Source organism: Thalassophryne amazonica, chromosome 6 (assembly GCF_902500255.1).
Source record: "Thalassophryne amazonica chromosome 6, fThaAma1.1, whole genome shotgun sequence".
NCBI lineage: Eukaryota > Metazoa > Chordata > Actinopteri > Batrachoidiformes > Batrachoididae > Thalassophryne > Thalassophryne amazonica.
In genome coordinates this window covers 39,714,198-39,729,715 of record NC_047108.1, presented here as the reverse complement: position 1 = coordinate 39,729,715, position 15,518 = coordinate 39,714,198, and the positions used below count along the sequence as shown (strand labels likewise).

The 15,518-nt window shown below is 41.3% G+C and overlaps 1 protein-coding gene across 1 annotated transcript in view; it reads right to left on the bottom strand.

Annotated features, from left to right (window-relative positions):
* The window catches only part of LOC117512071 (monocarboxylate transporter 1-like), a 125,121-nt gene that overhangs the window by 32,406 nt on the left and 77,197 nt on the right, over positions 1-15,518 (bottom strand). The gene's annotated exons all lie outside the window — the stretch shown is intronic.

Sequence of the window (15,518 nt, the reverse complement as noted above, 5' to 3'; positions counted from 1 at the left end):
TGATTATATTTAAGATTGAAGCATTAAATAATGGTAGGACTTCCTTGAGCAGCCTGGCAGGAATGGGGTCTAATAAGCATGTTGATGGTTTGGATGAAGTAACTAATGAAAATAACTCAGACAGAACAATCGGAGAGAAAGAGTCTAACCAAATACCGGCATCACTGAAAGCAGCCAAAGATAACGATACATCTTTGGGATGGTTATGAGTAATTTTTTCTCTAATAGTCAAAATTTTGTTAGCAAAGAAAGTCATGAAGTCATTACTAGTTAAAGTTAATGGAATACTCAGCTCAATAGAGCTCTGACTCTGTCAGCCTGGCTACAGTGCTGAAAAGAAACCTGGGGTTGTTCTTATTTTCTTCAATTAGTGATGAGTAGAAAGATGTCCTAGCTTCACGAAGGGCTTTCTTATAGAGCAACAAACTCTTTTTCCAGGCTAAGTGAAGATCTTCTAAATTAGTGAGACGCCATTTCCTCTCCAACTTACGGGTTATCTGCTTTAAGCTACGAGTTTGTGAGTTATACCACGGAGTCAGACACTTCTGATTTAAAGCTCTCTTTTTCAGAGGAGCTACAGCATCCAAAGTTGTCTTCAATGAGGATGTAAAACTATTGACAAGATACTCTAACTCCCTTACAGAGTTTAGGTAGCTACTCTGCTCTGTGTTGGTATATGACATTAGAGAACATAAACATCATGCAGTAGAGAACAGAGCGCACTTCCACAAAGGCAGAAAATAGCACTGAAACTGGTGTGGCATGGCACGCAACTGTGTGCACACATTAAAACGCGAACACACGCAGCTGCAAGTATGAACGAGGCTGAGTACGTGCGTATTTCGGGTGTATTTAAATGAAACAACGCTGCAATGAGCAGCTCTACGAATATGCCACTGTGACAGGCGTATAGAGAAGGGGCAGGAAGCGATCACATGACCTTCTTGCTGTGAGGCACCAGTGCTAAACACTAAGCCACTGTGCCACCATTCACTGTTAAATAAATGTAGCGCATGTTTTTAAGAACACCAACACACTGCTTAACATTAAATATGCAACAAGTAAATTTTATTCACAGACGGCATTTAATACCATGGTGCCAACACAGCAATACCAGGCAGTATATCTGCACTTAAAGCTTTCAAAATATTTCACTCTACTGTCTATCACATATGCAGGTGTGTTTCTGATGGATGGCACATGTCATGTAAACTTCTTAAGCTTTCCATGTAAACCATCCCCCGTGAGTTTTCCTTTCTCAGACTGTGCAGCCAGGCGTGTAGCCAGTGGAGGCAAAGAACAGCACCCCCATACCCCCTGTATGCTGTGCTTGCAATGACAATAAAGCTTCTATCCATCCATCTGATCCACTTTTAAAGACACTTGTTTCACATAATACTATGAATATGGAATATATTTAACAACAAAAACTGTCTACATTAAGTGAAACTTAGCACTAGGGGTGTCGAAAAAAATCGATTCACGTCCGAATCGCGATTCTTATTTATTACGATTCTGAATGGATCCAAAATGTCCAAGAATCGATTTTTTAAAAGCATTTTTTAAACATAATCTTGCTTACTCGCTGCGTGTACTGTTTGTCAGGCAACGGCTTCCGTACTACAGCGTCCCCGCGAGGGGGGGTGGGAGGTCCGGCGTGCTTCAAACACTCATACGCTGCAGAGTTCAGTGTCTGTAGCTTAGCATGGGAGACAAAGAGCTAATTCAGCAAGCACCGTCTTTGCTGAAGGCAAATGTTTGGGCGCATTTTGGATTTTATTATTTGCTGCGTAAGAAGGAGCTTGACATGACTTATCCAGTGTGCAGAATCTGCAAAATGAAAGTCAAGTATTTCGGAAACACTTCAAATCTGCAAGCCCACATGCTACGCTATCACCCGGAGCTAAAAGAGGGGAGCAGCGGTCTCTGCCGACCACTTGCCAGCGCTTCGCTAAACTGCCAGCCAACTCCGAACGAGCAAAGCAGCAAGTAAATTTACATCTAGAATCACTTGATCAACCTTGTAAAGCTGCATTTTCTTAAACATAAACATTTTTTAAGTAATATAACTATTAAAAAAAAAAAAAAAAAAAAAAGCCAGAGAGCCGCGGAGCCAGCGAGGAGCACAGAGGCGGCTCTCCAGGAACCCGTGGTTCGGGTCTAGTTGGTCTGGTGCATTACAGGTGGACTGCAGCCTGGCGCACCGTGCACAACTGCGGAACTGTGATGGAGTGTCTATTTTGGACTGCTTAAAAAAAAAGGGACATCTTTAAATGCTGCTGTGAATCTGTGAATTGAAAACCCACACTTTGAAGGGACCAGGTGTGGGAGGGCTGGAGGTTTGGACCAAACTCATGCCTAAACGTGGGCCAACATGGCGTTATCATGGCACTATCATGGCACTACGTGGCTTAGTGTGGCTGATGCGAGCCATTCCAGGCTATAATGACAAGTCGGTCGTGGCTCACTAGAGGCTGCTACGCGGCACATGCGGGGTACAGAGAGGCACATAGTGGCACCTTCATAGTGGATATGTGTTAAGATGAAAATGTGGGTCATTCTTCAAATAATCACCCCACACCCATGCGTGGCTCCTTCTTCAGCCTTCATTATTCGCTGGGACCGAGGCTTAAGTGTAGAGCCCAGGATGTCAGTGTCGCAACCAAATCATTTTTTATATTCACACACCAATCAACATCCTTTCAGTGTTAAGTAGCTGTGCTTTTAGAATCCTTCACAAAGACCAGCCCAATCATCTATTACCTCCCTCTGATTTATTTTAAACAAATGCAAAGGCAACTACACTGGGAGTGAAGGAGATGACAGCAAAGTGTTGTGTACTTTGTTCTGTCTTTAGATCAAAGTGCCACAAAAACAATTCCAGTGTTAGTTAATAACACTGTACTGCTCAATCTTGTACTGTTGAAGGAGACATGGCCAGACCCCGCAATTTCTCACCAGAACAAGGAATTAACAGACTTTGGGCATAGTCTGGAGTCGCCCAGTTTCTATTTTTCAATTTCAATTTATTTTCATTTATATAGCGCCAAATCACAACAGAGTTGCCTCAAAGCGCTTCACACAGGTAAGGTCTAACCTTACCAACCCCCCAGAGCAACAGTGGTAAGGAAAAACTCCCTCTGAGGAAGAAACCTCAAGCAGACCAGACTCAAAGGGGTGACCCTCTGCTTGAGCCATGCTACAAACATAAATTACAGAACAATTCACAGAACAGTTCACGGACGAATATACAAGAAATGCTACTGGCGCACAGGACAGGAGGATCGCCAACACGAATACAACTCCCATCTCTGGATGGAGCTGCACCTTAAACATAGAGAAAAAACAGAATCAGACATCAGAAAGACAAAAAAATACTGTATAATTTGCCAGCATTAATCAACAAGAAACACAGAGAAGTACTAAGGTGATCGCCGGCCACTAGCCCGTAACTTCACTAAAAGACCCAGAATTTAGGTAAAGTTGAGGACACAGCCCGCTCCAATTACTAATAAATGAATTAAAAGAGCAAAAAGCGTAAAACAAAATTGTACCAGTATGCTAGCCATATGAAAGCGAAAATAAGTGCGTGTTAAGTCTGGACTTGAAAATCTCCACAGAATCTGACTGTTTTATTGACGCAGGGAGATCATTCCACAGAACAGGGGCACAATAAGAGAAAGCTCTGTGACCCGCAGACTTCTTATTCACCTTAGGGACACAAAGTAGTCTTGCACCCTGAGAACGTAAAGCCCGGGCCGGTACATAAGGTTTAATTAGGTCAGCTAGGTAGGGAGGTGCCAGTCCATGAATAATTTTATAGGTTAGTAGCAGAACCTTAAAATCTGATCTCACTGGGACAGGAAGCCAGTGAAGGGATGCCAAAATGGGTGTAATGTGGTCGAACTTTCTGCTTCGTGTCAAAAGTCTGGCTGCAGCATTTTGAACCAATTGGAGACCCCTAATGCTAGACTGCGGTAAACCAGAAAATAGAACATTGCAGTAGTCCAATCTAGAAGAGATAAACGCATGGATCAGAGTCTCAGCATCAGCCATAGACAGGATGGGACGAATCTTCGCTATATTTCGTAAGTGGAAGAAAGCAGTCCTAGTAATATTTCTAATGTGGAGGCCAAAGGACCACGAAGGATCAAAAATTACCCCAAGGTTCCTCACTTTGTCAGTGTGATGTATGACACACGAGCCGAGGCTAAGCGTTAACTGGTCAAATTGATGCTGATGTCTCACTGGACCAAGAACCATCATTTCAGTCTTATCAGAGTTTAAAAGTAGGAAGTTTCTAGACATCCAACTTCTCACTACTGCAAGGCATTCTTGTAAGGATTTTATGTGAACGAGATTACCAGCAGTTATCGGCATGTATCAATCAATCAATCAATCAATTTTTTTATATAGCGCCAAATCACAACAAACAGTTGCCCCAAGGCGCTTTATATTGTAAGGCAAGGCCATACAATAATTATGTAAAACCCCAACGGTCAAAACGACCCCCTGTGAGCAAGCACTTGGCTACAGTGGGAAGGAAAAACTCCAACAGGAAGAAACCTCCAGCAGAACCAGGCTCAGGGAGGGGCAGTCTTCTGCTGGGACTGGTTGGGGCTGAGGGAGAGAACCAGGAAAAAGACATGCTGTGGAGCGGAGCAGAGATCGATCACTAATGATTAAATGCAGAGTGGTGCATACAGAGCAAAAAGAGAAAGAAACAGTGCATCATGGGAACCCCCCAGCAGTCTACGTCTATAGCAGCATAACTAAGGGATGGTTCAGGGCCACCTGATCCAGCCCTAACTATAAGCTTTAGCAAAAAGGAAAGTTTTAAGCCTAATCTTAAAAGTAGAGAGGGTGTCTGTCTCCCTGATCTGAATTGGGAGCTGGTTCCACAGGAGAGGAGCCTGAAAGCTGAAGGCTCTGCCTCCCATTCTACTCTTACAAACCCTAGGAACTACAAGTAAGCCTGCAGTCTGAGAGCGAAGCGTTCTATTGGGGTGATATGGTACTACGAGGTCCCTAAGATAAGATGGGACCTGATTATTCAAAACCTTATAAGTAAGAAGAAGAATTTTAAATTCTATTCTAGAATTAACAGGAAGCCAATGAAGAGAGGCCAATATGGGTGAGATATGCTCTCTCCTTCTAGTCCCCGTCAGTACTCTAGCTGCAGCATTTTGAATTAACTGAAGGCTTTTTAGGGAACTTTTAGGACAACCTGATAATAATGAATTACAATAGTCCAGCCTAGAGGAAATAAATGCATGAATTAGTTTTTCAGCATCACTCTGAGACAAGACCTTTCTGATTTTAGAGATATTGCGTAAATGCAAAAAAGCAGTCCTACATATTTGTTTAATATGCGCTTTGAATGACATATCCTGATCAAAAATGACTCCAAGATTTCTCACAGTATTACTAGAGGTCAGGGTAATGCCATCCAGAGTAAGGATCTGGTTAGACACCATGTTTCTAAGATTTGTGGGGCCAAGTACAATAACTTCAGTTTTATCTGAGTTTAAAAGCAGGAAATTAGAGGTCATCCATGTCTTTATGTCTGTAAGACAATCCTGCAGTTTAGCTAATTGGTGTGTGTCCTCTGGCTTCATGGATAGATAAAGCTGGGTATCATCTGCGTAACAATGAAAATTTAAGCAATACCGTCTAATAATACTGCCTAAGGGAAGCATGTATAAAGTGAATAAAATTGGTCCTAGCACAGAACCTTGTGGAACTCCATAATTAACTTTAGTCTGTGAAGAAGATTCCCCATTTACATGAACAAATTGTAATCTATTAGACAAATATGATTCAAACCACCGCAGCGCAGTGCCTTTAATACTTATGGCATGCTCTAATCTCTGTAATAAAATTTTATGGTCAACAGTATCAAAAGCAGCACTGAGGTCTAACAGAACAAGCACAGAGATGAGTCCACTGTCCGAGGCCATAAGAAGATCATTTGTAACCTTCACTAATGCTGTTTCTGTACTATGATGAATTCTAAAACCTGACTGAAACTCTTCAAATAGACCATTCCTCTGCAGATGATCAGTTAGCTGTTTTACAACTACCCTTTCAAGAATTTTTGAGAGAAAAGGAAGGTTGGAGATTGGCCTATAATTAGCTAAGATAGCTGGGTCAAGTGATGGCTTTTTAAGTAATTGTTTAATTATTGCCACCTTAAAAGCCTGTGGTACATAGCCAACTAACAAAGATAGATTGATCATATTTAAGATCGAAGCATTAAATAATGGTAGGGCTTCCTTGAGCAGCCTGGTAGGAATGGGGTCTAATAAACATGTTGATGGTTTGGATGAAGTAACTAATGAAAATAACTCAGACAGAACAATCGGAGAGAAAGAGTCTAACCAAATACCGGCATCACTGAAAGCAGCCAAAGATAACGATACGTCTTTGGGATGGTTATGAGTAATTTTTTCTCTAATAGTTAAAATTTTGTTAGCAAAGAAAGTCATGAAGTCATTACTAGTTAAAGTTAATGGAATACTCAGCTCAATAGAGCTCTGACTCTTTGTCAGCCTGGCTACAGTGCTGAAAAGAAACCTGGGGTTGTTCTTATTTTCTTCAATTAGTGATGAGTAGAAAGATGTCCTAGCTTTACGGAGGGCTTTTTTATAGAGCAACAGACTCTTTTTCCAGGCTAAGTGAAGATCTTCTAAATTAGTGAGACGCCATTTCCTCTCCAACTTACGGGTTATCTGCTTTAAGCTACGAGTTTGTGAGTTGTATGTATGTTGTATGTATAACTGAGTATCATCTGCATAGCAGTGAAAGGTAATCCCAAGACTGTCACATTCTCTTTTCTGAGAAGCTTAAATGACAGATGCACGTTTGGGAAAATTTCCAACATTTGTTCTGAATAAGAACCATGACTATTGTGTAATCACATGATTGCAAATTGGTGGCACAATGAACATACAATTACAATAAATATTTAATTACATTTACATGTGAAGAAAGAATTATTTGGAAAAATAACAGACATTTTAGTCTTCTTATGAATGTAATACTTAATTGTATTAACTGAAGTGAGACCAACTGAACCACCAAAGTAAAATCAATGTAGACCGTTACATACACCAACCGAGGCTGTCTGACATTTTAAAAAAGTTCCTACTCATATTCTGATTGAGATTAACCTTTTCCAATTTCGTGGTTTTATTTAATAGTTAGGTTCTATTTTCAGGTTCTATAGTTCAGATAAGTAGACTACCCAAGGCATTTTCTGTTTAACGCAGACAACAGGCTGATTCTTATGTATTTTGACCTGCTGAGTTCAAAAATTTCTATATCTTTACTGTTTCACCTTCTAATTTGCATAAAACAAATTGGCCGCCCATTTTGTCAAATTTCCCACAAGTTTACTTGTATTTGCATTAGAAACAGAAATAAAAGTTCTATGCTTATGTATTTTGACATACAGAATTCAAATATTGTTGTTAGCATGCTGTATCTCTACTCCTTCACTGCCTAATTTGCATAAAACAAAATGGCTGCCTGTTTTTTCCCGTTTTCTCAAAGTTTGCTTTTTTTTCCCCCCAAGAAAGGCAATGAAACTCTTATCTTTGTGCTATTTGAACTTCTGAGTTGATAGTTTATTTGCCAGCTTTATCTTCTCTCCTTCATCCCTAATATGCATGAAACAACATGGCCGCCTGCTGGTTTCATACTTTGTAGAAGTGTGTTCTACAAAAGAAATTGATAACAAAACCAATATTTCCCCATGCCTCTGCTCTACAATCGGGCCTACAAATGCATGTATTTGTCAATCTTACTTATACTGGCCTGTTGAAAAACGTCTCCTGTGGATTTAAAAATCACAGTATTATATTCATTCATTCATTCATTGAATGACTTTTGTGTATTTTTCATCACAAATGCTGAACAATATAATGATAATACTTTGTGAAAACCTATATAACTGGCTCAGTACAGCACAGAATGTATATGTATATGAATGTATATGTTCAACACCAGAGGGCAGGCCTCACTGGCCAGTGGCCAGGCACCTGGTGCCACATGAAGAGGCGGACACAAGGCTGGTGTTCCATTGTGTGAACTCCAGCACTAAGTTCATTGTTGTCTGCCAGGGACACAGACGTCCTACTCCTGATGAAAGCATACTAACCAAAAATGGGAAGCAAGACTGTCTTCATGAAGGCTGGCACTTAGAAGATGCCAAAATTCATACCAATCAAAGACATCATCCAAGCCAATGCCCTGAATGATGAGGATGTGAAGGTGTTGCTGCCTTTCCATATACTCACTGGAAGTGACAACTTCTTACTTAGCTGGACACAGTAAGAAGACAGCTCTGAAAGTATTCAGAGAGCGCAAGATGCTCCTAGCAAACCTTGGACATGAACCACTCACCAGGGACTCTGAGGCAAACACTGAGAAGTTCATATGTCTTGTGTATAGCACTTCTGATGACACCACTGACGGTGCTAGGGTCACTCTGTTCAAGAAGGGAGTGAAGCAAGAGCTTTTGCCACCAACAACTGATGCTGCACAACTTCACATCAAAAGGAGCCATCATCAGACAGCAACTTGTATATTATGTGCATTTTACATCACAAATGCTGAGCAATATAATGATAATACTATGTGAAAACCTATATAATTTGCTCAGTACAGCGCAGATAACGTATACAGCTTCAACACCAGAGGGCTACTGCTTTCGACACTAGAGGACAGGCCTCACTGGCCAGTGGCCAGGCAAATGGTGCCACAGTGACTCAGCAGCAGCAGCCACAGCATAGACATGGTCAATCAAACTGCACTGTTCTATGATATATTTGTGGAGTTCATCCTTTCACACTCATGTTAAGGAGACTCTGAGATACTTTGTTCATCTCTATCTGTGCATGTTCATGTTCTAGTGTGTTGGTTTGTGTGGACAAATTCCCATCTTGTGGTATTGGCTTTGTGGTATAATATATTATACACTCAACAAAAATATAAACGCAACACTTTTGGTTTTGCTGCCATTTTGTATGAGATGAACTCAAAGATCTAAAACTTTTTCCACATACACAATATCACCATTTCCCTCAAATATTGTTCACAAACCAGTCTAAATCTGTGATAGTGAGCACTTCTCCTTTGCTGAGATAATCCATCCCACCTCACAGGTGTGCCATACCAAGATGCTGATTAGACACCATGATTAGTGCACAGGTGTGCCTTAGACTGTCCACAATAAAAGGCCACTCTGAAAGGTGCAGTTTTGTTTTATTGGGGGGGATACCAGTCAGTATCTGGTGTGACCACCATTTGCCTCATGCAGTGCAACACATCTCCTTCGCATAGAGTTGATCAGGTTGTCAATTGTGGTCTGTGGAATGTTGGTCCACTCCTCTTTAATGGCTGTGCGAAGTTGCTGGATATTGGCAGGAACTGGTACACGCTGTCGTATACGCCGGTCCAGAGCATCCCAAACATGCTCAATGGGTGACATGTCCGGTGAGTATGCCGGCCATGCAAGAACTGGGACATTTTCAGCTTCCAAGATTTGTGTACAGATCCTTGCAACATGGGTGCATGCATTATCCTTCTGCAACATGAGGTGATGTTCTTGGATGTATGGCACAACAATGGGCCTAAGGATCTCGTCACGGTATCTCTGTGCATTCAAAATGCCATCAATAAAATGCACCTGTGTTCTTCGTCCATAACAGACGCCTGCCCATACCATAACCCCACCGCCACCATGGGCCACTCGATCCACAACATTGACATCAGAAAACCGCTCACCCACACGACGCCACACACGCTGTCTGCCATCTGCCCTGAACAGTGTGAACCAGGATTCATCCGTGAAGAGAACACCTCTCCAACGTGCCAAACGCCAGGGAATGTGAGCATTTGCCCACCCAAGTCGGTTACGACGACGAACTGGAGTCAAGCCGAGACCCCGATAAGGACGACGATCATGCAGATGAGCGTCCCTGAGACGGTTACTGACAGTTTGTGCAGAAATTCTTTGGTTATGCAAACCGATTGTTTCAGCAGCTGTCCGAGTGGCTGGTCTCAGACAATCTTGGAGGTGAACATGCTGGATATGGAGGTCTGCGGTTGTGAGGCTGGTTGGATGTACTACCAAATTCTCTGAAACGCCTTTGGAGACGGCTTATGGTAGAGAAATAAACATTCAATACACGAGCAACAGCTCTGGTTGACATTCCTGCTGTCAGCATGCCAATTGCAAACTCCCTCAAATCTTGCGACATCTGTGGCATTGTACTGTGTGATAAAACTGCACCTTTCAGAGTGGCCTTTTATTGTGGGCAGTCTAAGACACACCTGTGCACTAATCATGGTGTCTAATCAGCATCTTGATATGGCACACCTGTGAGGTGGGATGGATTATCTCAGCAAAGGAGAAGTGCTCACTATCACAGATTTAGACTGGTTTGTGAACAATATTTGAGGGAAATGGTGATACTGTGTATGTGGAAAAAGTTTTAGATCTTTGAGTTCATCTCATACAAAATGGGAGCAAAACCAAAAGTGTTGCGTTTATGTTTTTGTTGAGTGTACTTAGTAGCATTAGATTAGATTTCTCTTGTCTACTGATTCTCTTTATATACAGTGTTAGGCTGCCAGTGTCCCTTGTCACTAGATTGATTTGCATATAATCTTGAAAGTGTTAGGTAGTAAGATAATATAGTTGAATCTCTGTGTTCTCTAGCATTTAGGTTTAGTTGTGCTCATCACTTCAATTGTGGAGTGACTTCCTTCTAGTGGGGAGGTGGCGGTCTAGTGGTTAAAGCGTTAGGCTTGAGACCAGAGGATCCTTGGTTCAAATCCCAGCCTGACTAGAAAAAAAAAAAAAAAAAAAAAAAAAAAAAAAATCAATATTTATCCAAGTAACGCGTTTCATTTCAAATTACCATTCTTTTTTTTACTTCATTTTGCTCATTTGCTTGCTTTGGTCAAATCAAAGATGACTTACTTTTTTTTACCGTAACAATACCAGGCAGTCACTAAATTATTTTTTTTCCTGCTCATTATGGGGTGAAGGAGTAGGGATACAGCTTTCCAAGAACAATATTTAAATTCAGCAGGTCAAATTACACAGAAGTTGTATTTTCTCATCCAAAGCAAACAGCACCACACTTCTGACAAATTTGATGAAGCGGGCAGCCATTTTGCTTTATGCAAATTAGAGATCAAGCGTTAAAGATACAGCTTGCCAACAACAATATCTGAATTCAGCAGGTCAAAATACATAGTAAAGAATGTTTAGTTTGCTTTTGTAGTACATATACAACCAAAATTGTGGAAATGTTTTATGTAATGGGAAGCCATTTTGCTTTATGCAAATTAGGGGGTGAAGGGGTAAAGATACAGCATGCCAACAGTAATTTTTGAACTCAGCAGGTCAAAATGCATAGGAATCAGTCTGTTGTCTGCTTTTAACAGAAAATGCCTTGGGCACTTTATACAAGCTTCTTTTCTGAAAGGGGAACCTTACTATTAATATCCAAGTCCTAGCCAGCCTGAATTCAGAGGCAGTGATTTTTTTTTTCCCAGTCTCAGCGATGTAAACCCTGCTCTCTGTGTCAGGCAGCATGAAAGTCCACACGCTGCCCTCAGAAACTATGTCTGCTTGAAACAGGATGAACATTCCATACCATTCATCCAGTTTACCTCTATTTACCAGTCCTTAGTTGATAATTCACACATCAGCTAGCATGTACCGGGGATGCTACAGGCAAGTAGCGTCACTTTTTTCCTTAAAGAAGGACAGCATTAAATTGCATCTTGTAGCATAGTGCTATTCATGGTTCACAGAAAATAGTCTTTTTAAATTTGAAATCGTTTTAAGTCAATGTAATTGTTTTAAGTGCTTGACTTTTTATTTTTTGCATTGGAACAATTTTGATCATTGTGCCAAAACTTTTACTCCATGTGGCACATTTCTCTGAGCATAATTCAACATGTATAACAATGTGGATAACTCGGTGTTGGGGACCTCAGTAACAGGAAAAGGCCAAAGACGTGCTTGCATTTCACCTGGTTGTGGCTGACAGATGTTACTTTTGAGAGGTGGAGATGGACTTTAAGGCTGACTGCTTTAAGTAATACAACTTTAAAAAGTGACATCTTTTATTTGGGGTTGTTATAACACCATTTGTGGCTCTGAGAAAATTACAAGTTTATTATTTTTGGTGCTACCACTTTACTTTAAAAACACATTGTGGGACGAAAATATAATTTACATCTCATCCAAGTTTAATAACTTCTTTGTTTTAATGGGTGAATTTGTGAACTGTAATCACAAATGTATCATTCACAAATGATACATTTAGGGTAAGGAGCTTAAGTATTTTGTGCTTATGTTTACAACCAGCACATAGGGTTGCCAACTCTCTGAAAAATAAATAAGGGACACCTCACCGCCAGGGCCGACCGGCTGACTGACCATTGCCTTCACCCTTCCCAGCATCTGTGTAAACCGATTTTTAACCATTTGACTGTTGACTTGACCCTGAATTTAGGTAGATGCATACATGCATTTGTTCTGATATGAACACGTGGAAAACAAATTATTATTTAGCAATTTATTTTTAGTGCAAAATAAATTTTCACTCACAATTTCAATATGAGCATTCTGTCTTCTTTAAAAATAAATGTCTGTAGCGCTACTGCTTAACTTAAAATTGTATAAATTAACAAAAAAAAAAACAATAGAAAATTTGCATCATCCAAAACAATGTAACAGTGCACATTTACACATTTAGTGTAATAAAAAGTGCAAAAAAATAAAGTCTGAAAAGTAAACAATACTGTTGTCGTGCACCTTTTCCACCCAGCCATTTTCCTTTTCTCATTCTCCCCTGTATTTTTGCATTCTTTTTTGTTTGTTTTTTTTTAGGAGGAGTAGTAACGACGTTACAGACATTGCTGTCCGTAGGCATATCTGCAGTGCCAGTGTCTGTATCGATATCAGCCATGCTGCTTTGTTATTGTCGTCCAGCGACCGTCGTCGGCTCATGACGTCGGTATCTTCTTGCGAGCAGATGTCCCTCGACCAATGAGATAAGAGTGATTCTGTATTGTCAACTCGTGTCTGTCAGTTCATTAGTGAAAAGCAGGAGAGAGGCTGGGATCAAATTTACCGTAAGTTTCCATATAAAGCGCCAGTCAATTCCATTGACATTTTACAGACTTTTTGATTCTCACAGAAATACAGGACAAACTGCGTCCCGTTTCAGGTCAATACGGAACGCACACTTTTATTTCCAAATAAGGGACGATTCCGTTTTTCAAGGGACGATTGGCAACCCTACCAGCATCACAGTAAGCATGACGGGTCAGTTCTAATATAGGAGAGACTGAAAATATCAGCATATCAAATAGTCAAAAATCCAATAGTGTGCATCTCAGAGAAACAGAGTTCATTTAGAATTCTTCTCAAGGTGCCTGATGATACCCTTATGTGGGATTTCTGTTGAGCATTTTTTTTAGAAAATGGAATTCTCTCAAATTCCAGCTTTGTGGCTTCTGTTTGTTCTTCTCTACAAGGGTCAACACAGAAATCAGACTACCAGAGCAAGAATTTTAGCTGAGGAAGCTTCTGCGATTTGAAGCGAAACGTCCTCGCGTCAAGCAACCCAGTCCAGTCGAAGATTCAAGCTTCTCTACTATGGAAACCACTTGGACAACTCAAATTAGTTTTTTTTTTCTTTATTCACCTTTGGTGAGATTTGGAATATCCCCATCTAAACAGCGACGCACATCTTCCACCGGTGCTTGATTTGGTCTGGCGTTTACGCAAATCCTGCTTTGCGTAATCTTGCTTCGTGTAAAACCCCTCACTACACACTTTTCTCAAACAGGCATTAACATTTTTCTCACTTTTCTCTCCTGCGGGCTGCCTCCGCATCAAAACAGCGAGCGTAGTCTCTGGACCTGTTGCCAGATTCGGAGCAGCTCCGCACGGGGGGGGGGGGGGGGGGGGAGTGGCCCGCTGCGGCGTTTACCGAGCCCACACACATGGTAAGTGCATTGGGGGCAGAGCAATCGTGGTGATGCCGGTGCCGCGATCGGCCCACCTGATAACAACACCACTACCACCAAACAAATTTCGAATATTTCCTTTAAAGTGTGAGTAACTATTTCTGCAGTATAAATACCATAAATGGTGTGATTCAGTACACACAACCACAATCATGGTGACGAATGCTGACTTGTCAGGTCTTCAGAAGCCACTCTTTCCGAGAGAGTTCCAAGAAGACAATGTGGTTTACTATCCTTGTGAAGAAAGGTCAATGCTAGAAATGTTGGCTGTTCACAGAGTGTGGTATCAAAGCTTATTCATGGGAAGTTAACTGGAAGGGAAAATTGTAAGAGGATAAGATTCACAAGCAACACAGATGACTGCAGCCTCGACAGGAATGTCAAAGCCGATTGAAGAACAGGGGAGAGCTTCAAAAGGAGTGGACTGAAGCTAGATTCAGTCTATCAAAAGCCAGCACATACAGACATATACAGGGAAGTGTCTCGTTCCTAATGTGAAACCATTCCTGAACCACAGACAAGTCAGAAGTGTCTTACAGAGGTGAAGGAAACAAACAAACAAACAAACAAAAAAAACCCCACTGGTTCAAGTGTAATTTTTTGGGGGGGAATCAAGATCCCAGAGTTTGGAGGAAGAGTAGAGAGACACAGAATCAAAGTTGCTTGAAATCCAGTGATATTTCCATAGTGATGACCTGGAGTGCCATTTCACCTGCTGGTGTTAGTCCATTTTGTTTTATCTAGTCCAAAATCAATGCAGCAGTTTACCAGGAGATTTTAGAGCACTTCATGCTTCTACCTGCTGCAAGCCTCATGGAGATGCCAATAGGACAGCGCAGTCTAGTTTGAACTCTGCGTGATATCGCAGGATTTGACCACTTATGGGGACAGCCGCTCCCGTTGTGTAATATACACAGCGTAACTTCACACAGAAAAATGGTGTACTGTTTTCTTTTCAGCTGCAATCACAGAAGCAGTCGCGAAAAGTGCATTTTTTCCCAGTTCCCAGTGGAGAAGGGAAAATGAAGCAAATGTGAGAGGTTGTGTTGGTAAGTGTTAGCCTATACAGCTAACCAGAGCAGCTACGTTGTTTGCCTGCTCAACTGCCTTGACATGTTTGAGCTCCAGGTCATAAACAAACCGCAACACGTCCACTTTCCACCGCATAGTCACGTTTTCTTTGTATTTTCACTTTGTTTGCGTGTAATTTGCCCAAAAACTCAGAGAAGGTGCTGTGTTTCTGTCCCCGGAAGTAGAGAAATTGCGTCATATGCCTCATATTCTACCACTTTAACGCCCGCCCTCAAACAAGACTGCACTGCCCAATATCCTTTTCCACCAGGACGTGGCACCTGCCGACAGTGCCAAAACTACTACTAACTAATTAAGCACAAGATGAGACAGACTCAACAATGCAGATGAGCTGAAGGCCACCATCAAAGAAACCAGGGCTTATG